Source organism: Cnephaeus nilssonii (assembly GCF_951640355.1).
Source record: "Cnephaeus nilssonii genome assembly, chromosome: 15".
Classification (NCBI taxonomy): domain Eukaryota; kingdom Metazoa; phylum Chordata; class Mammalia; order Chiroptera; family Vespertilionidae; genus Cnephaeus; species Cnephaeus nilssonii.
In genome coordinates, this window is record NC_137086.1 from 49,222,363 (window position 1) to 49,246,471 (window position 24,109).

Below are 24,109 nucleotides of genomic sequence, written 5' to 3' on the forward strand. Positions count from 1 at the left end.
AGTTAATTTTATGTTACATAAATTATATCTCAATAAAGCTGTCGTCACACTGAAGTAAAAGGTTTTATGAAAGACATTTCTGTGTTGATTTTATTTTTCTACCCAGAAACAAAAGATATAGCATTTGTATAAGAGCAAAATTGAATCTTACTCTGGGAGTATTGTGAGGACTAGGAGTTTGTGGTGCTTCTTATTACTATACGAAACAGAGAACATTGCCAATGAGCTATGGCTTAACACATGCTTTTGTAAAGGAAATTTGATATATTGTGTATGGATGCTTTCTCCCTACAAGGGCAGAGTGGCGTTGTGGAGACGGAGACTATTCCGCAAAGGTTAAAGTATTTATTGTCTGATCCTTCACGGAAATAGTTTTCTGGCCCTGCTTTAGAATGTATGGTTGAAGCTATATTGACTTGTAGCATTTCTACTACATATTCATGAAGAGCTACAATTCTTAACAAAGTCTTCCTGACAATGATAAGTTTTTTTTGTTTTGGTGATGACTCAGGATGTAGCTCTGTCTGTGAAATCAAAGACCTAAAAAAATGAAGATGCCCCGTTTCTGCCGAGTTTTTGTTAAGAAAAGACATAGTATTTGGTTGCAAGGCATTCTGGGCCCTTCTGCTGACATGTATTCCCCACCTTTACCTACGGAAGGGGAAGGCTTCCACTTTCCACCACCTCTTGTAGTTGGTGCCTCTCTCTGCAGCCATTTCCCTCACTGAAACGTGATTGAAAATAATTTGAGTAATTTTCATCTCAAGAACATGAACTGAACACTGTGCCTTTGCAATTACAGACCAGAGGCACAGAGATGAAAATGGCAGTGTGTGTCTTTGGGGTCACAGCCCTGTCCTCAAGAAGCAGCAGCCGGCTTTTCTGACCCTTCCACTTAATCGTCATACTGCCTGCACTTGATTTTCACAGTTTACTTCCTTTTATGTCAACAAGGAATGTCACACAGCAGATATTGCCAGAATTTCACCTTTGTTGCCCGGCCTGCATGACTCAGTGGTTGAGCATGGACCTATGCCCAGGAGGTCAAGGTTTGATTCCCATTTAGGGCACATGCTTGGGTTGCAGGCTCCATCCCGAGTAGGGGGTGTGCTGGAGGGAGCCAATCAATGATGTTTCTCTCTCATGGATGTTTCTATCTCTCTATCCCTCTCCTTGACTCTCTCTCTAAAAAGCAATAAAAACATATTTTTAAAAATGAGCAACTAATAGAAACCAGTTCTTTGGGTTGCTGTGATGAATGAGTTGTTCATAATGAATGGCCCTGTCAAAGCATGTTAATCATTATTATTTCAACTTTGATTATTAGTACAAAGGTTATTCATTAATTTTTGTTTCAGCTGGTTAGAATCAGGTCCAATATCTTATGTTTTATATCTTCATTCTGTTTTTTGAAAGCATGTTTTCATTGATTTTAGCGAGGGAGAAGGGAGAGGACAGGGAGAGAGGAACATCCATCTATCACCTCCTACACAAGCCCCAACTGGAGATCTAACCTGAAACCTGGTTATGTGCCCTGACTGGGAATCAAACCTGCAACCTTTCAGTGCACTTAGCCAACTGAGCCACACCGGCCAGGGCTATATCTCCATTCTTATTCTTTTTTTTGTAGAATCTTATAAAGTACTTGATTATGTACCAATTTGCAGTTGAACCAGAAAAGGGATATGACTTATCTTCAGTCCCATAATTATAAAGGATTAAATTTAGCTCTCCCATTCTAGACCACTAATCTCAAATCCATTCTTTTCTTGACTCACTTCTGACATCCTTCTCTTTCATTCATAGATGTCACAGATGTAGCTGTCACATAAAGTTCTTATTTGTAAAGCTTTCGACCTCACCTGATTGTTACTCAGAATTTCCTCCTACCCACATTATCTAAACTCTTCAAAGCATCATTGGATTCAGCATACTTTACTTTGACATGCTATTTTATTGCAAGGCTCAAGAAGCAATACAAATGGAACCAAAAGAAAACTTTTGGATCAACTGCATTGTGCATACTTGATCCATAAATTCTGAGCATGAGTGTAAAGGTCTGTGGTGATTTTGCCAAGATGCAAAGCATAAACTAGTTTTCAACGTGTTTTTTTTTTTTTTTTAAATTGGAACCTGTGGGTTTTCTCTATTCACTGTCATTGTTATTCAGGGGACTATAAGATTTATGAAAGCAAACACTTTTTATATTTAACCTGAATGTGCTGTTTCACAGTTGGTATTTCAACTTCAGAAGAAATACCCCTTTCTTCAAAACCACTGAAAATAAAAATGATGTCCAGTGGTTTCCATGAATGCTGCCTCAATCCTATGTTAGTCATCATTTCTTGGACATCATTTAATTCCAAAGTGAAAGTTGCATTTTAATCTTAGAGTATCAGTTTAAAGCACACTTTTCACATAGCTATCTGAGAGGTTTTACAGTGGCAGATTTTGCAAGATAGGGGGCCATATTAAATATTTGCTTCACCATATGTTTAGCTCTCATCACCCTGGTAAAGGCTTCCCTCCCCAGTTTTGTTATTTGTCGTTGTGATTCAAGATCTTTCTTTTTCCTTAATATATTTAACATATTAAACCAGATAAAGTCAGAACAAGCAAATGGAGTTTTTTGCTAGGATTTTGCAGTGTTCTAGAAAAGATCTGGAAAGACAGGGAGAGGGTGGCCTTTTATTTATTAGTTCAATGTGCTTCATGAAACCTAAATCCTGCTTCCACTGTTCAGAGGGTAGAGAAGGCTATGCTAAGGGGAACATTTGAAATACATCTGATTCTGGCTCTCACCTGCTCACTCAGGATTTTAGCTCCCTGCAATATGCCTGCAAACATTTCTGGGAGTCCCAGGGGATGTCCCATAGCTCACACACAAGGTTGCTCTCACAGGAGTCACCTGCCCTCTGCTAGGTTAGTAGTCCACCAGTTAGTTATTCATCATCACTTCCTGCCAGACATCTGCAAGAATGGGGGTCTCAGGATGATGCCTTCGCACCAAGAATCTATTGGCAAGTGAGAGAGGATGCCTCTATCCCCTTTGGATCACATGGTTTTAGAGAGACCCACTCACCAGTGTTTCTACTCAAACTGCTATCTAGCTTTAGGCTAGTAACTAAACACACACACACACACACACACACACACACACACACACACACACACTAGTGTCCGGTACATGGATTCATGCACATGAAAAGGAAATTAATTAGAATAAATATTTTAATATCACTATTCACCCTTTCTCTATAATAGAAATGTCAACCAAATTCATGATCGACAATGACAGATGGAAACACATGCTTGAAATTGGCACCAGAGAGAGCTTTATATGTATCACACATGTGCGAGTCAACTTAGCCTTTTATAGATATATTGCTTAATTAGACCTGCTTTCTGATGGCTAAACTTTTTCCAGCACAGTGAAGCACTCCAACTTCTCTTTCAGGTAATTGTCAACAACACAGCAGTAAATATCAACATGAAGCAGAGTATTATTGTAGATCACACAGGGAGAACAAAGGGTAAAATATTTAATTGCAGCAGTGTTTGACTATATTCTGTGCAGTGAGAAAACCTGAAGTCATTTTAAGGTCCACCATTTCTTACTTCTTTTCAGTCGGATCAAGTTTCTAAGCTTTCTAAACCTCTGTTTTCTGGCTAATGAAAAGAATATAGGATTCCACCGAGTCTCCTATCTACTGACTCCAGGACTTCTGTGAGGATCAAATGACATGAGGCACAGGAAAACAGTTCACAAACGTTTTGTTAAACCGTAAAATGTTTGCACCTGGCTGTAAAGCAAGTCAGGTTCCGGGACTGAAGAAACTGCAAGGAGGCTAGTCGCTAGGGAGAAGAAGCTGGGCGTTACTACGTGATGTCATTACCCGGCGCCCACAGCAACCATTTCCGGCCTGGCTGGGCTGTGGGCTGCATTTTGTGCTATGGGGTCTTGGCAGCGTTCACTGTGATTTGCTGGGGTGTCTCTTCGGGGTGGTGGTGGGCCTGTGTACTACTTGGGGGAAGCCAAGTGTTGGTTTGTCAGCACCAGGTCCATGGTGCCGTTTATTTTTAAATGGCCACTGTGCATCATGGCAGCTCCTGCATTGAGTGTCTGGCCCTGGTGGTCAGTGCACATCATAGCTACTGGCCGGACGACAGATGGACACTTGGAGATATATATATACAGATATATATATAATTATAATGGTTTCAACCAACGAAGAAGCAACTGGGATATGAAACAACATGGGGCAACCACAGGGGCTGTCATGAGAGGCCAGAGAGAGGTTGAATGAGTGGCTCTCTAGTCCCTTCATACCTACTCATCCAAAGAAGTTGACTTTATCTGTTTTATGCACTGAGACTCCAGGAAATTTTGCTTGAAATGCTGTTTCTTCCCTAATCAGTATTGTATATTTTTATTTTATGACATATTTTAGTCTCATAAAATGTTTTCTTTTTGTCAGAATACTTATGAATTCCTACTGTTAAAAAAGTGATCTTGTGATACCTTGGGGCTGTTTTTATGTTTAACAATATAATTATATATTGAAAGTGATGGGGAAATGAACTTTAATAAAGGAGAAATATTTTCATGAGCCATACCGCACCTTATATAATCCTAGACCGGATGGCTGAACGACCTTCCGGAATGACCTTCCGGAACAACCTTTTGGAACAACCTTTCAGAACGACCAGTGGGCAGGGCTGTGGGGCTCTGAGGCAGCAGGACTGTGAGGGCTGAGCCCCTTGCACGAATTTGTGCATCAGGCCTCTAGTATAATAATAAAAGCATAATATGCAAATCGACTGAATAGCCGACCTTCTGGACAACCTTCTGGACAAAGCCAGGGCTGCGAGGGCCAAGGCAGCTGGGGCTGCAAAGGCCTACTCTTGCACGAATTTCATGCGCCGGGCCTCTAGTGTAATATAAAGGACTCCTTTTTTTGAAGTTTTGGGCAACAAAGACAGGGAATTCTATTTTGTAATGATTACCAACTTCTAGGGGTTGGTTAGTGAACATAAAATTTATGTTTTAAAAAATAGTAAAGCATTTGTCCTACCCATTTTTGTGAACCTTCCAAACTCTCTTGGAAGTCTCAAATTATCTCATTTCAATGCATACCTCAGAACACTCCCTGGCCACCCTAAAGGATGGAAGGGCGGACAGGTAAAGCTAGATATTACAAAGACAGAATGTAAAGCATTGCCTTATCCAGAGAGTCTGCAGAATCTTGAATAGTTGTGATTTACCATGAGTACCGCAGGTCCTTAAGTAATGTCATTGCATTCAACATTGTTTCGTTTTAATGTTGATGAAAAAAAATATATATATTTCTGGCCCAGGCCACTATCTGTGTGGAGTTTGCACATTATCCCCATGTCTGAGTGGGGTTTTTCAGAGGACTCTGTTTCCTCCCACATCACAAAGGTGTGCATTAGGTGCGCTGGCGGGTCTACACTGTCCCAGTCTGAGTGAGTGTGGTGGGTGTGGCCCTGGGATGGAAGGGCGTCCTGTCCAGGGTGGGTCCCTCCTGGCACCCTGAGCTGCCAGGACAGGTTCAGACCATCTACCATCCTAAAGTGGAATAAATAATAGGTTGGAAAGGATTTATCTTTATGTTTTTATTCCTCTTTCTTAAATGTATGGATAGCCCTCATCTACTTCCATGTTTAATATTAGAAGTGTTTGGGTCTTTGTGTAAAAGTTTGGTGATGGTTTTGTGACCATAATATGTGGTAGAAACTTACATATTTACACCCACCTATTAGCCTATGATGGAAAAGGTTTTGTTGTACGTCAGTTCTCTTTAAGTTTCAGTTTCTAAGAAACTTATCTACGACGTCGGGGGAGGACTTCCTGTGTGTGTTTTCTGCAGCATTCAAAGCTATTTAAGGTAGTTGGGTTTGGAAGGAAATGGGAAGGTCAGGTATATGTAGTGAAATATGATGAGTTTGACTCCCATCATCAGAGGATTCTGCATTAAAAAGTGGCAAATCTCATCCAAACCCCCATCACAGAGATGAATCCCCTTCCAACACCCCTGGCTCCTCCTCCCGAAAGGCCAGTGATAGGGGGCACCTGAGAGTCAGGGAGTCACCCTGATCCGGGAAGCTCTTAGCATTCGGTGATCCCAAGGCTGAGGCCCGAGCTCTGGCCCTGCAGTGAAATCGAGGCTCTGAGGAGGTGGTTTAGCCTCACCGAGTCCTGGTATCTTCCATGTCAACGAAATGCTGTAGGGCTGTGCTGGCCATACTCCATCTGTCCTCGTACCCTGTCCATTCTCTGCTGTTGTCTGTCCTGCTCTGAGCCCGAAAGGCTGACTTCTTTGGGAAGCAGATTCCATGTCCCCTTGCCACCCACATTGTCATGGCTTGGGCCAGTGAAGGGCCCGGCAGGAGATGGAGGGGGGCACCAGGAGAGCGATGGAGGTCTTCTCCCCTGTTCTGGCTGCTCTGGCTGCCAATTCTGGCTGCATCCTTCCCTATCTGCCGCTGTCAGCAGCCCCAGCCCTTACCTGCCCCTGCGGAGTGAGTTCTCCCCCTGCTTCTGTAGGCCTAGGAGTACTAAGACTTCCAATCCCTGCTGTGGCAATCTCTGAGAATCTCAACATTCCTTGTCAGTTTCCTTTTTTTAAAATTGTCAATTACATTGGACATTCAATATTATATTAGGGTCAGGTATACAGCATGGTGGTTAGACATTTATAACACTTACCCAACTGGCACCATATGTAGTTATTAACGATATCACCAACTGTATTCCCTGTGCTGTGCTTTATACCCCCGTGACTATTTTGTAACTACCAATGTATACTTCTTCATCCTTTCAGCCTTTTCACCCAGTCCCTCCACCCACTCCTGTCTGGCAACCATCTGTTCTCTGTATCTATGGGTTTGTTTTTGTTTTGTTTGTTTATTTTGTTCTTCGAATTTCACATAGTATTTGTCTTTCTCTGTCTGACTTATTTCACTCTAGGTCCATCCATGTTGTCACAAATGCTAAGATTTTATTCTTTTTAATGACCAAATAATATTCCATCTTTCATATCGAGTCATTTATTGACCAAGACTTCAATTGCATCCATACCTTGGTGTTGTAAATAATGCTGCAGTTAGTTCCCCTAATTCTGCTCTTGCCTCTCTGTCGGCCTTTCCTTTATTAAAGTGTCTGGAGCTGCCTACAGTGGGTTTCTTTTTCCTGCCAGTACCTTGTCTCATCCAAGTACATGACCTCATTCTCTCTCAGATGTGTTGAGAAACTCAAACGCAATAATGTATGAAACATTGTATAAGCTATAAGGAATAACACAAATATTAGTTTTCACTTTTCATTTGGGTTTGTCTGTTACTATCTTTAGCTTAAGTTTCTATGTTCCTAAATTTTATTAACAATGATTTCCTATCGTATTAAAGAGTAAAGCTAATTCTTGACAGCTCTTTGGATCCTTGAAAACACTGGCATTTGCACCGAGTCCTTATCTTCTCTGAGTCAATCAGTCTGAATTGCTTTGAACATCATTCACATGACTGGGTAAGAGTGTCCCTGCATTCTGTTCACTCTTGAACACATTCTAGTTCAAGACCGTCCTCATTTCACTGTAATGTTCAGAACATAACTCAATAGTACAGGAATCGTCTCATTAAACAGTAGTTCACATTTTTTGTTTTTTGACCATTTTTTTTTTCCACCAAACTTTTCACTGAAGCTTTTTTTTTCTTTTTTAATTGATTTTAGAGAGAGAGAGGATAGGGGAGAGAGACAGAGAGAAACATCAATGTGAGAGAGAAACATTGATTAGCCACTTCCCGTACATGCTTCGACAAGGGGTGGAACCCACAACCTAGGTATGTGTTTGACCAGGAGTCGAACCCTCAACCTTTCGGTGTACAGTAAGACACTCCAACCAACAAAGCCACTTGGCCAGGTCTTTTCTTTTTAAACCTTGTGTGTTAGGCAGACTAATGACACCCCCAAATATTTCCATGTCCTGACCCCGGGAACCTTACATGTTACAGGATATCTTGTAGGTGTGATTCAGTTAGGGACCTTGAGGTGAGGAGATTGTCTGAATGGGATCAGTGTCATCACAGTGGTCCTCAAAAGTGGAGGTGTAGGCAGAGAAGGAGGTCGGGTGATGTTATGCCAGAGCTGAACTCGCTGTCACTGGATTTAAGGTGGAAGAAGACAGACCTGGGCTGAGGAATGTGGGAGCTGTTCTAGAAGCTGAAAAGGGCAAAGAATTAGTTTTCCCTAGAGCAGTGGTCGGCAAACCACGGCTTGCAAGCCACATGCAGCTCTTTGGCCCCTTGAGTGTGGCTCTTCCATAAAATACCACGGCCTGGGCAAGTCTATTTTGAAGAAGTGTCGTTAGAAGAAGTTTACGTTTAAAAAATTTGGCTCTCAAAAGAAATTTAAATCGTTGTACTGTTGATATTTGGCTCTGTTGACCAATGAGTTTGCCGACCACTGCCCTAGAACATCCAGAAAGTAATGCTGGCCTGTTGACACCTTGACTTTATCCAGTGAGACCCTTGTCAAACCTTTGATCTTCAGAAATGTAAGATAATAAATTTTGGTTACTACATGCCACTGAGTTTCTTGCAATTCATTATAGTGCAAGATAGGATGAATCCATTTTTGTGTGGAACAGTGATCTAATTTTTCTCTTTCTTTTCACAAAATATGTCTCCTCATTCCAGGATGTTGAGAATATCTTCAGTCATGTTTCATTATCTAGTGTGTTATCTTTCTGTGTAAGAAATTTTCACATATAATTTTGTTCAGTGCAATAACCATGTTGCTAATAAAGATATTGGCCATATCAGGAACCTGATAAAAGCCCAAATATTTGACATTGTACTTCTCTCCCAACTAACTATGTGTATTAATCAGCAATATTTGTGACCCTACCCAACTGTGTCATCATCCAGCTGCTATTCATCTACCTTGCTCACTAGACTACCAGGGAAAAATGTTAACATTAAAAAAATATCAGAAGCATATGAAGAAAAATTTGCCCCCCGCAATCTACCATTCTAGTAATTCTATCAAAAATTGATAACACATTAGGCTAGAGAAAAACTTAGAGCATAACTGAGAGTATTTTTAAATCAAAATCCCAATCTCATCCTTATGACTATGTGATAGCCTGATAATTTACTTAAAGAGCAAAAAGAAATTCATGAATTAATTGTTCTTTGATTCCAATGGCAAAGAAGCCTTCCTGAAATGTGCTACTTTGGCATGTCAATTATTTTAAGCTGAAGGTAATTGAGACCCTATAGACCAAGCATGTCAAACTCCTGACCTATGGGCCGCATGCCTGGTTCATTTGGCCCGTGTCAGCCTTTGAATTTGACATGCTTGCTGTAGACTGACAAGAGTCTTTTATCTCTCCCTTAAATCAGGGCCTTGCCTATAATAAGAGTTCTTACCAGAAATAACTTTTTATGACCCATCTATAGGGCAGAGTGAACTTCTAATTACTAAATGTCCACTCTCACCATACTGTCCTGCAAATGACCGTCCTTCTTTCTGAAGCCCCAGGCGCCATACCTCATCCTGAGCTCAGAATGTCATACACACCTAATGTTTAACTTTCTGTCTTGGAATATCTCATGTCCATGGGGGTCTCTGACTCGCTCATGTATGTGGACTTCCCATACATACTAGTACATATGTAATTGAACTTGGTTACTTTCTTCTGTTAATCTGTCTCATATTGATTTAATTATTAGAGCAGTGAGAAGAACCTAGAAGGTTAGAGGAAAATTTCTTTCTCTCCCACAATAACTAAACTGGATATGTCTTAAGCCAGAGTTTTGGTTTGCTTTCGAATGGGAATACAGGACCCCTGAAAGGATTGATCCTTCCAGAGTTTGCAGAAATAAGTCCACTTTTGGTATCCATCAAGTAAACAATGTCGCTTTGGACATTAGGGACCTTACGGCCTCTTCTAAGCCATTTACCCAAGTGGGAGCCAGCGAGATTTGTTCTTTTTGCTGGATCATATTTTTTCCTTGCAGAGAAAGCCTTGTATTTTCTTCTAGGCACTTGCTTGGAATGAGGTCCCTATCAATTTGTCTCAACCGCTGAATGGTACTTACTATGTTATATGGTGAGCTATAAAATTCTGTTCATAATAAATAGGTGCACTACTTTCCCAAATCTGTTTCTCATTTAATTTAATTTAATTTAATGCAGAATATTCAAATTAGCTACTTGGTGCTAATTCATGTCAAAAAGGTTCTGAGTTTAGATTACCAGTCCTCAGAGTGTGCCAGGTCAAAGAGGTTTATGAGGATGGATATATTCATCATTGAAATGAGTAGAAGGTTTTAATTTTAGTTTTATTGTAATACTTAGCATCTTCATCACTACTTCTTAAAATCCACCAGAGACTATCCACTCAAGTCATATTTCCAAGATCCTGACATAAGGAGAAGCCATTCTCTTGAAGGTTGTGGGAAAGATGGTCTTCCAGTTCTGCTTACTCAACTATAAAGTTGCAAGGAGTACCTCTCCTACAGCTGAGAAGTGGCCAAAGTAAGGAATTGATGTTGGAGATGTTTAATTTAATTTGCCTCCATTTGCGAATTCAGGCAAACGCAATAGAGTTTTTAAAAGCTCTCTCTCTTTTTTTAAAGTTGCTACTCTCATTTGGTAACAACTTATTACCATATGCTAACCAGCAAAAGACACCTGAAAACAATAATCTCCTTGTCCTGCAATTGATTCTGCTTTAACTGTGCTTGTTCAGGTAGCAAATCCATTAGTCACTTCTTGATAGTTTTTATGATTGGACTTAGCACCTAGTATTGAGCAAGCCCTGAAGAATGCCTCTTCTGTTAAAAGGTTGATTTATTAGTTTATATGTAAAAGAACACTGGAGGTTATAAAGGTAACAAAGACCCTTAAACATTACATCGATTTTTTTGTCCCCTGAGCTTTTTTCTTTGTGTTGTATTGCAGAGTAATAAAATTTCACTAGACCCATTGGATCCATAAACTCTGAAGTACAACCACCAACGGATAGAAATGAAATTGTTTGACTGGAGCGATAAGCAAGGACTTTGCTTTCAACTCTTAGCAGTATAAGTCGTTTCGCTGGCTAGTGAGGGTGAATTACAACCTGCTGTGTGTAAAGGACAAGCATGTATTTGCAGCAGCTCCCAATCCAGTAATCACTGGGGGGTGGGGAGTGACCTTTACATGGCCACCCAGGCCTCAAAAGAAAGATGTTTAAAAATAGAAGTTCAGCAACATCATACCATTTTAACAGAACTTAGATTTTTTTTTCTTGCATGAATTAGGTTGTCCATATATTTTATTATGGAGTAAAGAGTTGAAAAGGAAAATAAGTTCTGCTTGTAAATCTCAAGATATATTTTTTAAAAAGCAAGCTTTAAAAAAAGTGAGGAGCTGCAGGCTCATTAGAGGATACTATACATTATAGTATGTGCCAATCTGGAATATTCTGAATTTCTACTCTGTGCTGGGCACTGACCTAGCAAACTCCTGACACGTGAACCATCATTTTACTAGAGGCCTGGTGCATAAAATTTATGCACTGGGGCGGGGGAGAGGAGTGTCCCCTTAGCCCGGCCTGCACCCTCTCACAGTCCGGGAGCCCTCGGGGGATGTCCGACTGCCACAGAGGTGGGAGAAGGTTACACCACTGCCGCTGCGCTGGCCAGCCATGAGCCCGGCTCAGGGCTTTTGGCTGAGCAGCACTCCCCATGTGGGAGTGCACTGACCACCAGGGGCAGCTCCTGCGTTGAACGTCTGCCCCCTGGTGGTCAGTGTGCATCATAGCAACTGGTTGTTCTGCAGTTCAATCGATTTGCATATTAGCCTTTTATTATATAGGATGCTAACTGTGTCTCCCTTAGCACTAGCCCTGCCCCTTGCAGCCCCAGTATTATGTCACTCCAGATCTGAAGCATGGCCCCCATTTCCACTCAAGCATAATAGGGGATTGTCCTGGTAGAGAGCTCCATGTCCCATCCAGACAAACTGAGATTGCTGATTTCAGTGGCCAGGACTTGAGAACAATGTGCATGTTAGGGAATAGGCAGGCAAGGTATACCTACAAGCCACCCTGTTGCCAATCTTGTGGGTTGACATAGAAGAGATTAAAGTGAGATGTTCCCTGACCAGTTAGCTCATTTTTACTTAATTCAGATAAATGACCTGGTGTCTCAGCAGCTGTCATTAAAAGATCCCCGTGAAGTCTGGCCGGTGTTGCTCAGTGGTTGAGCATCCACCCAGGAACCAAGAGGTCATTGGTTCAATTCCCAGTTAGGAAACATGCCTGGGTTTCGAGCTTGATTCCCAGAAGGGAGCATAGCATGCAGGAGGCAACGGGTCAATGATGTTTTTCTCTCATCGATGTTTCTATCTCTCTATCCTTCTTCCTTCCTCTCTCTCTAAAAAATCAATGAAAACATATTTTTTAATAAAAGATCTCCATGAGTGCTGTCTCATACTTGGGGGGTGGGGTTGCGATAGAGTGGGAAGTAGACTCACAGTAACTACGTCTTGATCTGTTTCTAATGAAAAGGGGACATTCTGAAGCCACTGAGGCCTTAGAGCACAACCATGCACCAGACCAGTCACTTTCTTCTAAAGCTGCACCTTCCATTTTTTGGAATCTAGATTCAGATTGTCTACCTTTTTTCCTGGTTTGTCACACACCGAGCTGCATTAATTGGTCAGTAATCAGAGATGTGGTGTTGTTTATTTTGTTTTGTTTTGTTTTGTTTTAGGCATATCATGATGCTCATTATGTCTTATTAACTCCCAGCACAGTTGAAAGGAAGCTGTGTTGGCAAGGAGTACTGTCAAAGAGTGGTTGAGTTCTGATCGCTGGGACCCTCCTGTGGTCTGACAAACGTGATTGCAGGTCGTGCTGGTGCACACGGAGGCCAGGGGTAGAGGTTTGAGTGCTCTTATAGAAAATTAATGTTGCACAGATTTTATATTCCACATAATGCCTAAAAGTTTGTGCTGTAAATGAATATCTGACAGTGTCCAATGCAATTTTGGAGTGTGCCACATAGTCCCACATTCATCATAAAGCATATATGAGTTTATTTGTGTTGTGTGACTATCATCCTTGTGTCCACATCCAGCAGACCAGTGGTTCTGAAGGGGGCTCATTCAGGGACCACTGACCCGGTTAGCCCAGCACAGTAGGATCCCTAACCCAGAGAGGACAAATGTCATGCATGTGGACTGCTTCATCCCTCTTTGGGGGGCCTGCTGGATGTCACTAATTGATTATAGTTTCTTTTGAATGAAAGAACTGAATTCCAAATAATCTCCTTCAGGCCCTCCTCACTCGCATGCTGTTAGGAACCTTTTGTCACCCTTACCTCGACAGGTGATTTTAATGGCCCAGGGGTAGAGCTGTCTTTGCCACCAGGAGAAATAGCCATGGGTATGATGTGGGCCACAGGATAACATGCCACGCCCGCCAGTCCAGCCACATTATCCCAGCAAAACAGTAGGCTAAACAGTGACCTTGCTGCAAAATGCCCCCTTCCCTGGTGATTGAGTCAGTGCTAAGTGCTTCTTACCTTAGCCCATGGAAATGGCCTGGATCGTGTACAAAGTGCAGCTAAACCCCTGCCAGGAGGACCATCAGGAATCTGATCAGCAGGCACTGATCTTCCTGACTGATGTCTAGCCACGCTTCTGATTCAGTATCTGTCTAGAGCTGTGCCTCTCAGGCTTTGTGGGTGCTGGTGCCTCCAGGAAACCGAGAATAGCCTTTGAATGGAGTAGAATTTAGCATCAAACCAGTTAAAAATACCCTAGGCGCCCATCAGCTGGAAGACTGTATACTCAGACAGGATGTGGCCAGCTGATTAATCACAGAAATGCCACCTCTTGATTTTTGCTTATCATCTCTCCTTTTCTCACTTAAATTAGGTTTATCTTATTGAAAGGGAGAGGAAATTAATGTGTCCTGACCTTTTGTCATGTGCCAAGACCTTCACAGTCATTTTATCTAATCCATACAATGACCCTGAGTCGGGCATTATTTATCTCATTTTTCAGATGAGACAATTAAGGCTCATATAATGTAAAGCCCTTACGCATGGCTTTTATATTATTGATTATATTTATGAATGACAGAGCCAACAATCAAATTAGGGCTTGAAAAAAATTCAATAAAGTGTATTATTTCCCCCTGTTTAACAGGTCATGAGGAGAAATCCTTTATAATGATTTTCTTTGAAAATATTATCAAAACTATCCCTTTTGCTCTAATAATTCAAATCTCTGTGGGTTCCGATTTATGAAAGATGTGACTTATTTTATGACTTTCTACTAAAGAATAGAGTTGAGAGAGTTCAGGTAATTTTGCAAGTGCTGCAAATAGATGAACTATGAACATTGTTGGGGAAACATGTAGATAATTACAAATAGCCTTGCTGTGCAGACTGATTTGCTCTAAGATCATCCTGTTCACATTACACGCCCCCTCTCCTGCCCTCCACCCTCATCTCTCCCATTCATTTTACCTGATCAGTCTCAGGAAAGGTGAGACTCAGACACATGTGGAACCTACATGGTGATCCAAGGTGCTTTTCCCCACTCTCTCTAATCTAAAATAAGTGCCATGACATAACTCATCCCATGTGGGTGGGTTGCCAACATTTGACCTCCATACTAAGTAGGAGAGGATACTTGACTGTAAGTAAAACTCCATTTAAGTGTGGCTTTTTAGAAACTGGCAGAATGAAATCCCAGAGCTTCAATGGCATTTTGAAGCATTGTTAATTGCAGGAATTTTTCTCTCTGTTCGTGTCAGCCTTTGAGGAGTCATTCTCACCTTTTTGTTCATGAGTGTATGGCATGGAAATGACAAGCACTGCCTGTAACACACCCTGGATGGGCACCCACTAAAGAGAGCTCAAGCTGAGTGACACTGGATGTGAAGGGAAACCTTTTTCTGCCAGGCTGTGTGACATTCAGCATGTTGTGACATATGCTGCACTATCCCTTGGGAATGTGACATGGACTATGTGGGTCAGATTTCTCTCAGGATTAAAAAGTTTAAGACATTTTCTACAATTTCAAATCAATATTTTATCTGCATTCTACCATATGGGTTTGCTACATTTAACATGGTTTTATAGTCTTACTAGAGGCCCATTGCATGAAGATTTGTGCAAGAATAGGCCTTCCTTCCCCTGAGTTTGCTCCCAGCCGTCTGGAAGCCTGCAAGTCCTCACTCCTGGTGGAGTGCCGCTCCTGTAGCTCCCTCCACCCCCTGCCCTCACCCTCATAGCAGGCATCCCACCTGAACCTGGCCACTCTGTTCCTGTGTATGCAAATTAACCCTCCATCTTTGTTGGGTCAATTTGCATACTCACTCTGGATTGGCTTTTGGGCATCACGGATGTATGGTCAATTTGCATATTTCTCTTTTATTAGGGTAGATAATGAATGGCTTTGCACCACTGGGAGAGTTATTTATGGTAGATGTTCCAAATACATGATTCCTGTTAAAACCAACTTACAAATTTTAATAATTGAGATATCGTTATCTTGAAACATGAAAATAAAATAATTAGTGGCAATAGGTAATGGGGTTATAGACATTTTGTTTTTCTTGCCCAAGGAATTCTGGGCACATGCAATTGTCTTTCATATGCAAAAGAGGTATTAACAACTGACTAGTTTTTCTATGTTGAGTTATATTCAAATCATTTATTGAGGTCTAGGGCAATGTTTAAAAGGGCATGCGTTTTAATTTTTTTAGACTAAGTATTTATTTATTTTGCTGTATTTGATGGTTATGTTCTTTTTACTTATATCTTTTATACGTCGTTTTTACACCTATATCATTAACCCTAACAGCACTCAGAAAAATGACACTCCTGTGTTCATGGAAGGAAGGAAAGAAGAAAAGAAGGAAGGGAAAGAAAAAAATTCAAAATTATTTTAGTCCTTGCAACTCAATGGGAATTACTCTTTTCAAAGCAGCAATAACCTTCATCTTGCCAGTTCCACATGTCATATCTTTTTTGACTTTTTGAAGCATTCAAGCAAAGTGACTACTATTCCCTTGTTGAAGTTAACTAACTTCCTTCCTCCCTCCCTTCCTTCTCTTCTTCCTTTCTTCCTCCTGAGACATCACACCCTCCTGTATTTTTTCCCTAACAACCACTTTCCTGGAGTTTCTTCCGCTCCTGACTTCTACATTTTGGAGTGCCAGCATCTTCTCCTTCTACACTCATTCCGTAGCAGGCCCCTGCTTTTTATTGCCAGGCTTTAGTGCCTCCCGTCCACTCATGATTCTCAAGTTTATAACGCTAGCCCTGACTGCTCCTCTGAGCTTAAGAGCTTGAGTGTGTGTGTGTGTGTGTGTGTGTGTGTGTGTGTGTGTGTGTGTGTGTGTGTGACTGCTCACTTGAGATCTCTAGAGGGTTAGCAAGCAGCTTAAACTATTTATGTCTAAAACGGAATCATTGTTTTCTCTAGTGAAGCCTGTTTCTTCTGAAACTGGTCTTCCCCAGCCATCCATATCTCGGTGCAGGCACACAGACATGTACCCAGTTTTTTAGGCACCGAATTGCTCATCTCCCTTTGCCTCACACATTACATCCAGTCCATCTGTACATCCTATAGACTCTTCCTTCAAATATCCCAGTCTGGTGATGTTCACCAATGCCGCTAGTGTTATCCCCTAAACTGCTAAGCTTCTGTCTGGTCTCTCTGCTTTCTCTCTTGCCTCATGGCAATCAGTTCTTTAAACAACAGCTAGGATGACCTTTAGCCAATGCACTTTCAAAACTTGTCATTTTTGTGTCCAAAACCTACAGAATAAAATCCCAGTTCCTTATGTGATGGGTCAAACAAGATGAGCTAGTTAATCCCATAATAACAAGCAATCTCAATGGTTTGAGGAATTACCTAAAAAGTTAAACATAAAATTACTGTCTGACCCAGCAATTTCCCTCCTAGATATATACCCAAAAGAATTGAAAATGTGCACTCAAACAAATACATGCACATACCTGTTCATAACAGCACTATTTACAATAGCCAAAAGGTGGAAACAATTCATATGCCCATCAACAGATGAATAGAGAAAAAAAAATTGTTTGTCTATGCCAGTGGTTCCCACCCCACAGGGGGGCAATTTGATTTTTAAGGGAGGCAATTCGAGAATGAGTTATTAACAGTGAATTTTCTGTATTTCTTATGGTTCTAGGGGCCTCATATAAAGTATATATATTGTGACATATTTATGCATTTCAGTTCTCTATTGTATTTTTTGAAACTTTATTTGCTATTTTTTCATATCACTTCATATTATTATTATTTTTTAAAATAATTTTTAGTGATTTCTTCCTCAGCACTTCCACTGTCCTTTTGTTCTTTTGTTTTTCTCTTTTATGGATGCCATGTTCTTTGGAAGCTTGTTTAGATCAAGTGAATGACCTTTTAGGCTTCCTCCATGTGTTAGTTCACTTTTTGAATAATAAGAATTATATGTCACAGGAGGGCATCAGGATTTTAGAGATGCTTAGGTGGGGCATGGCCAAAAAAAAAGTTGGGAACCACTGGTCTATGCAATAGGATATTAATTAGGCATTAAAAAGGAACACAGAACTGGTATATTCTACAATGTGGATGAACCTTGAAAACATTATGCTAAATGAAAGAAACCAAACACAGAAGGTCATATATTGTATGAGTCGTTTTATATGAAATACCAGAGCAGGTAAATCCATCCAGACACAATGCAGTTTGGTGGTTACCAGGTTCTGGTGAATGGGGAGCACTTTTTCAGTGGGTATGAGTTTTCTTTTGGGGTGATAACATGTTTTGGAACCAGGCAAAGGTGATGGTTTCACAACATTATGAATGTACCACTGAATTGTTTATTATAAAATTGTAAATTATATGTTATGTGAATTTTACCTCAATTAAAAAAACAGAGTTTATTCATATTACTTGCCTATCTAGAGTCATCTTGGTCAGTTTTAGTCTCAGAGCAGCCACTATTGACAGCATTCCCAGTAAAACACATGATTCATAAAGACAGGGAATTTGTTCATTGTTATATAACCAGGAAAATAGCATTAGCAGACACCTTGAAATAGTGACTAGACCTTGAGTGAATAAATAGAATTATGAGTAACACAGTTTTAAATAAAAATATATACAAAATAAAGACATGCATAAAGGCAATAAACCTCTCAGGGCCAGAAATCCTATTCCACCTGATAATTTGATATTCTTATGTTAGTCCTATCATGTATCTGTCTTTGCCTTTTTTTCAGGATTTGAATTGCCAATGTTTACATGGCATGTTCATTCTTCTTTTAGACTTTGAATCCCTTCACTAATGACCTTTTAGCTGCCCAGTCTTCTTGGGACCACGGACAGCCCCGCCTCCCAGGGTATCAGGTTGTGGCAGGGATTTTGGATTTAACAATCCATCTGCTCTAACCCAAAGAGTTGAAACAGAAGGGTATGGTGGACCTCTCAGCTTTATTTGATATAGTGAACTACAGTTTCCCAATATTTCCCAGTTTGGGCTTGGAATGTATGGAATGAGATTAGTTCTATACATCTGGCTGCATTCTACCCAGGTCTCTTGTTTCCCCATCCTCCCAGACCATGTGTGCTTTTTGCTTGTCTAGATTCTTCCCTTGACACAGTTACTGGCAGCTTTGCTTCCAGTCTGCCTTCCCAAGACAACTGGATCTACACATGTCACTAAGCCTTGTCACTGCCTGAGTCTCCCAGAGTCCCCATGTCTAACTCCCTTGATACAGAGATACTGGCAAAACCCTTTTTTTTTTTTGTCCCTGGCAGCCTGGCGTGTGTAGTTATACATGGAATCTCGGTTAAGTACATTACCACCTTCCATTTGCAACTGGGAGGGTTTCCCTAAGAATTCCAGGTATTAGATGCAATAACAATAGGTGGCAGAATGCTTTCTGGGGAGATCAATATATATCTTTTTTTAATCCTTACCCGAGAATATGCTTATTGATTTTAGACAGAGAAGAAGGGAGAGAGACAGAGAAACATCAATGTGAGAGAATAACACCCATCAGTTGTCTCCTATATGATCCCCAACCAGGGATCAAACCTGCAACCTAGGCGTGTGCCCTGACTGGGAATCGAACCCACAACCTGTTTGGTGTATGAGATGATGCTCCAACCAAGAATATATCTTAATGCCCCTGATCTGTTTCTCCCTTCTTTCTAAGCAAAATTATTATCTGCCTTTGTCTTCCTGAAACACATTTCTTATGAAACAGCAGGAGATGACCTTGATTTCTTTTTAAGAAAAAATCTTTTGAAATAAAAAATTTTTCTGAAAAAACACACACAAAAAAAACCTCTTCTAATTTCACATTTGTCAGTGCTTTATCTCATAATAATAGTTGACATATTTTAGGTGTGTTTTATGTGTCAGAGAAAGGGTTGAGCATAATCAAATTTATACTCTTAATAGCCTTTGGAGAAAGGCAGTGTGGTGATCCTGATTTTTACTGATGGTGAAGTACGCTCAGGCAGGGTAAGAAGTTTTTCCATGGTCACACTATCTATTCAGTGACAAGAACTGTTTGTGGCGTTCAGAGTGCTGACTTCAGGGACCAGGTCCAATGACTACACTATACCACCTTCCATTTGAAACTGGGAGGGTTTCCCTAGGAATCATCCCCTCTTGTATACTACCACCAACAAAAGCTAAATTCAGGTCTAGCCAGGAAATTAACAAAATTGTGATGTGAATAAGAAGGGCACACATTTACTACGCAACTGGCTGAGGTTTGAGCTCAGTGTTTTGGAGGACAACAAAGTAAGCCAGCCATCCCTCATGCGTAGTTTGTGAGCAACATGCTCTAAAGATAACTCTTTTGAAATTCAAGGACAGCAAATTACATGATTTGTTCTTGATTAAGCGAATTCACTAACACTTTGCATAAGAAAGTGGCTAAAGAGAGGACAGTCCTTCCAGCCACTCCATTTTTTTTTTTAATCTTTACCCAAGGATATGTTTTTATTGATTTTTTTTTTTTGAGAGAGAAACATCAATTAGATTGGTTGCTTCCCCTACACACCCTGACCAGATATGAAACCTCCAACCCAGGTATATGCCCTGAGCTGGAATCGAACCAGCAACCTTTCAGTGCACAGAATGATGCTCTACTAACTTAGCCACCCAGCCATGGCTACATCCATTGTATTTTAATGTGGACCAGTAGTTTTATTGCTAGCTTTACCCAGTGGCCAGATATGTCTCTATTGAACGAGTACAAAAAAACGGTTTACATTAATATTAACCCTTTGCACTTGCTTGCTTTTTTCTCGATTCCTTTATTCTACTCAGGATTTAACGCTAACCGTGTCGAGTCACACTCAACATCCGAGTGCAAAAGGTTAAAACTTGAAAAGCTGTTCCAGTTTTGTTGATTGTACACAGACGGATACTGTACTTTCAAAACCACTGGCCACGAGTGAAAGGAAAAACAACCAAAGGAAGGCAGAGAGGGAGAGGGAGCACAGAGGGGGTGGCCTCCTGAGAGCTTTAAAATTAAATACCCATTGCATTTTGAAGTTATTTATTACATGTTCTTACACAAGCTAATCTCGTTTTTAAAGAATTCTCATGATTGGCCACAGGCCTTAGAACAGAAAACTCGAGAATTCTCGTGGTCCGTCCACCATGAGTTAATAAAGCTGTCGGGGTAAAAAATAAATTACAGATCTCTTATGCTCCTTTTCAAATCCTTGTTCCAGATGTAGAAATGCTTCTGAATAAACTGCGATAAGAAAGACCATAAGTATATTGCCTGGAAATGGCAGTTGAAGGAGACCACCTAGAGACAGACCCTTTTGTTGATTCTCTGGCCTCAGCCCCGGGACCCAGGACTCTGAGCTCTCAGGAGGCCACTCCTCTGTGCTCTTGGCCCGTGGCTATTGAAACTACAGTATCCATGAAACTGGAACAGCTTTTCAAGTTTTAATATTCAGTGCAAGATACTGTCTGTCTTTGTGGTTTCTAAAATGATACAGCATGCCAAAAATGTTGTTTTTTTATTAAGTGCATTTATCTGGCATGAGCAAGAATTAGCTGCAGACTAGGTGGAAATAACATACTAGAGCAGGTGTCCTCAAACTATGCCCCGCGGGCCACATGTGGGTGTTTTTGCCATTTTGTTTTTTTTTACTTCAAAATAAGATATGTGCAGTGTGCATAAGAATTTGTTCATATATTTTTTTTAAACTATAGTCTGGCCCTCCAACGGTCTGAGGGACAGTGAACTGGCCCCCTGTTTAAAAAGTTTGAGGACCCCTGTACTAGAGGGTATGATTTGAAAGCGTCCAAAGAATAGTCCCACCGCCTAGGAAAGTGGCTGGTATTCTATTCTTACTTCATTTGAGTTTGTGAAGGGTTTGGCTTTTGTAGCAAATGGGCACGTTTTCTTCAAAGTAGCAAGGGCTTAGGCCCCCATGAACCAAGCCCTTTCCTGGGGCTTGGCGGATGAAGGGCTTCTGCGAAGAGCAGTCTAGAGAAAGGGAAATCAGGTGGCAAGCGGCTTCAGGAACTGGAATATCCATTCCACTGATAGGAGGCTAAGATTTCTTTTTTCTTCTTTCTTTCCAAAAATGCCTTGGGAAAGAAATCCTATCTATGCTTATTGTATTCAAGCGCCGGTCTTCTAGGGTAGTATTGTAATTCAGTCAATAACTGCTCAACCTCCTAATCGTCTCTGCTCTACCCAGGCGTTCCAGGGTGCCCATTGCTGCCACCTACCTGGCTGCATGCTTTGCCTCTTGAGGAGAAAAGGAAACTATTTCCAATCTGATTCCTGGACCCACACATTCTCTGCTAAGTACATTACCACCTTCCATTTGCAACTGGGAGGGTTTCCCTAAGAATTCCAGGTATTAGATACAATAATAATAGGGGGCAGGCCGTACCGGAGGTTTGAGGGCTGCAGTAAATTACTGTGAGGAAAGCAATTTGACATCCTTCCATCCTCTGATGAAAGCTGAATGTGAAATCTAGGTGTGAACAGAAAAAAAACAAATTGAAAGTCACACATGAAGGGAGAGACCTGGGAGGGTGGCAGGAATCACAGCTCAGAGAAGGGACTCGAGGTGGTACTGCGATGTAACAACATTATTTCTTTCCAAGATGAATGCACCTGTGGAACTCCTCGTCCTTTATTCCTGGATCCTCTCAGGTTAGCAAGGACATTTACACAAATGGATTCTGTAGTCTAACTGAGCAGACTGGGGTTAGAAGAATTCAATTTCTTCTGTTTAGAAAGATGAACAATGCCAGGAAGTTTAATCAGTCCCACTGTGGGTTCCATTATTATCTGTTGGTTTAAGCCTGACTAATAAGGACAACAGACATGCCTTTTACTCCTCTATGCCTTTGTTCATGAGAGGGAGAGAGAGAAACATTGATTTGTTGTTCCACTTATTTTTGCATTCATTGGTTGATAGCATTTTTTTAATATAAATCCAAAAGCAAATCCATGGGCATAGTCCTTTAACTTTCCACTCAAAAATATACTTTCTTTGGCCTCTCATCTTCTCCCTTCTTCAAGACACACATATAACAGTATCATCACTAGTATCATACTTTTCTACTAGGGGCCCAGTGCATGCCAGCAGCCTCACTCCTGCCATTGCCACTCCCATGTGTTGACGGCGGGCGCTAGCCCCACTCACACCTGCTGAAGGCGTGGAGCAATTGGGGCCGGCACCAGCAGTGGGTGCGAGTGGGGCTGGTGTCGTCAGCGGGTGCGAGAAGTGGCTGCCAGCCCTGATCGCTCCTCAGGAGCAGGGCAAGGTGGAGAAGCCCCGAGGGGTGATCGGGGCAGGCAGCCACCTCTCGCACCCACTGACAGCACTGAGTGATCAGGGCCAGCGAGTGCAAGTGATGGCTCCAGCACCAGCAGCGGGTGTGAGCAGGGCCAGCGCTGGCAGCAGGTGCAAGCGCCGGGTAGTACTACAGTGTGAGAGAGCAAAGAATTCTCAGTAACCACCAGAGGCTTGCCCCAATGACAGCGACCAGCACCCCACCTCGCCTTGGTCAGGCACCCCCGCTCACCTGCTCCACCATCCTGCCGCGGCAGACGCCCACCATGTTCCGCACATTCCCCCTGGTGGTCAGCGCACATCATAGCGACTGGTTGTTTGGTTGTTCCACCGTTCAGTCTATTTGCATATTAGGGTTTTATATAGAGAGATAATGTTTTTAATTGTTTTACACATATTTCTTATTTCCTGTCTTAAGTGGCATTTTTCTCAAGAAAGAATCTTTGTTATTTCCATGATGCCTAGAAAAACCACATTAAGAATAGCTAGTATTGCCCTACCTGGTTTGGCTCAGTGGATAGAACATCAGCCTGCACACTGAAGGGTCCTGGGTTCTATTCTGGTTAAGGGCACATGCCCGGGTTGCAGGCCTGATCCTCAGTGTGGGGAGTGCATGAGGCAGCTGATCAATGATTATCTCTCATCATTGATGTTTCTATCTCTCTCTCCCTCTCTCTTCGTCTCTCAAATCAATTAAAATATGCTTTAAAAAATAATAGCTAGTATTAGTTGCATGCTTATTCTAAGGTAGGTGCTATGGTAGATGACCTCATTTGCTCCTTTCAAGCTCCTGTGAATTTGGTATTATGGTTTTCCCTCCCTTTAGGTGTGGGAATTGGGGCTTTAGGATACAGCCCTGCATCACAGCAAAGGGAAGTCAGAGGGAATGGACCTCAGGTTTGTCTTCCTGAGGAGCTCTACTGTACTTCTTCCTTATTAAATAAATGTGTGATGCTTACACTTCCATAGTGCTATGGAACACACTTTCCCAAAACTCCATGGCTTAACACAGCCACAGTTTATTTCTTTACAGTTCTGCTGTTTGGACAGGACTTGGCAGAGACCACTCATCTGTACATCAGTGGGGGTGGCTCTGCTGGGACCGGAGGTCCCGGCCAGGATGGCCTCGCCTCCATGGCTGACAGGTTGGCTGTGGCTGCTGGCTTAGGTCTCAGCTGGTGCTGTAAGTTGGGCTCTCCCTGCATCTCCACATGT

General features: G+C 41.6%; 1 protein-coding gene across 3 annotated transcripts in view; it reads left to right on the forward strand.

The window, feature by feature from the left end:
- CTNNA2 (catenin alpha 2) overlaps positions 1-24,109 on the forward strand; it is a gene marked incomplete at both ends in the record, with an annotated part of 1,062,955 nt that overhangs the window by 368,064 nt on the left and 670,782 nt on the right. The gene's annotated exons all lie outside the window — the stretch shown is intronic.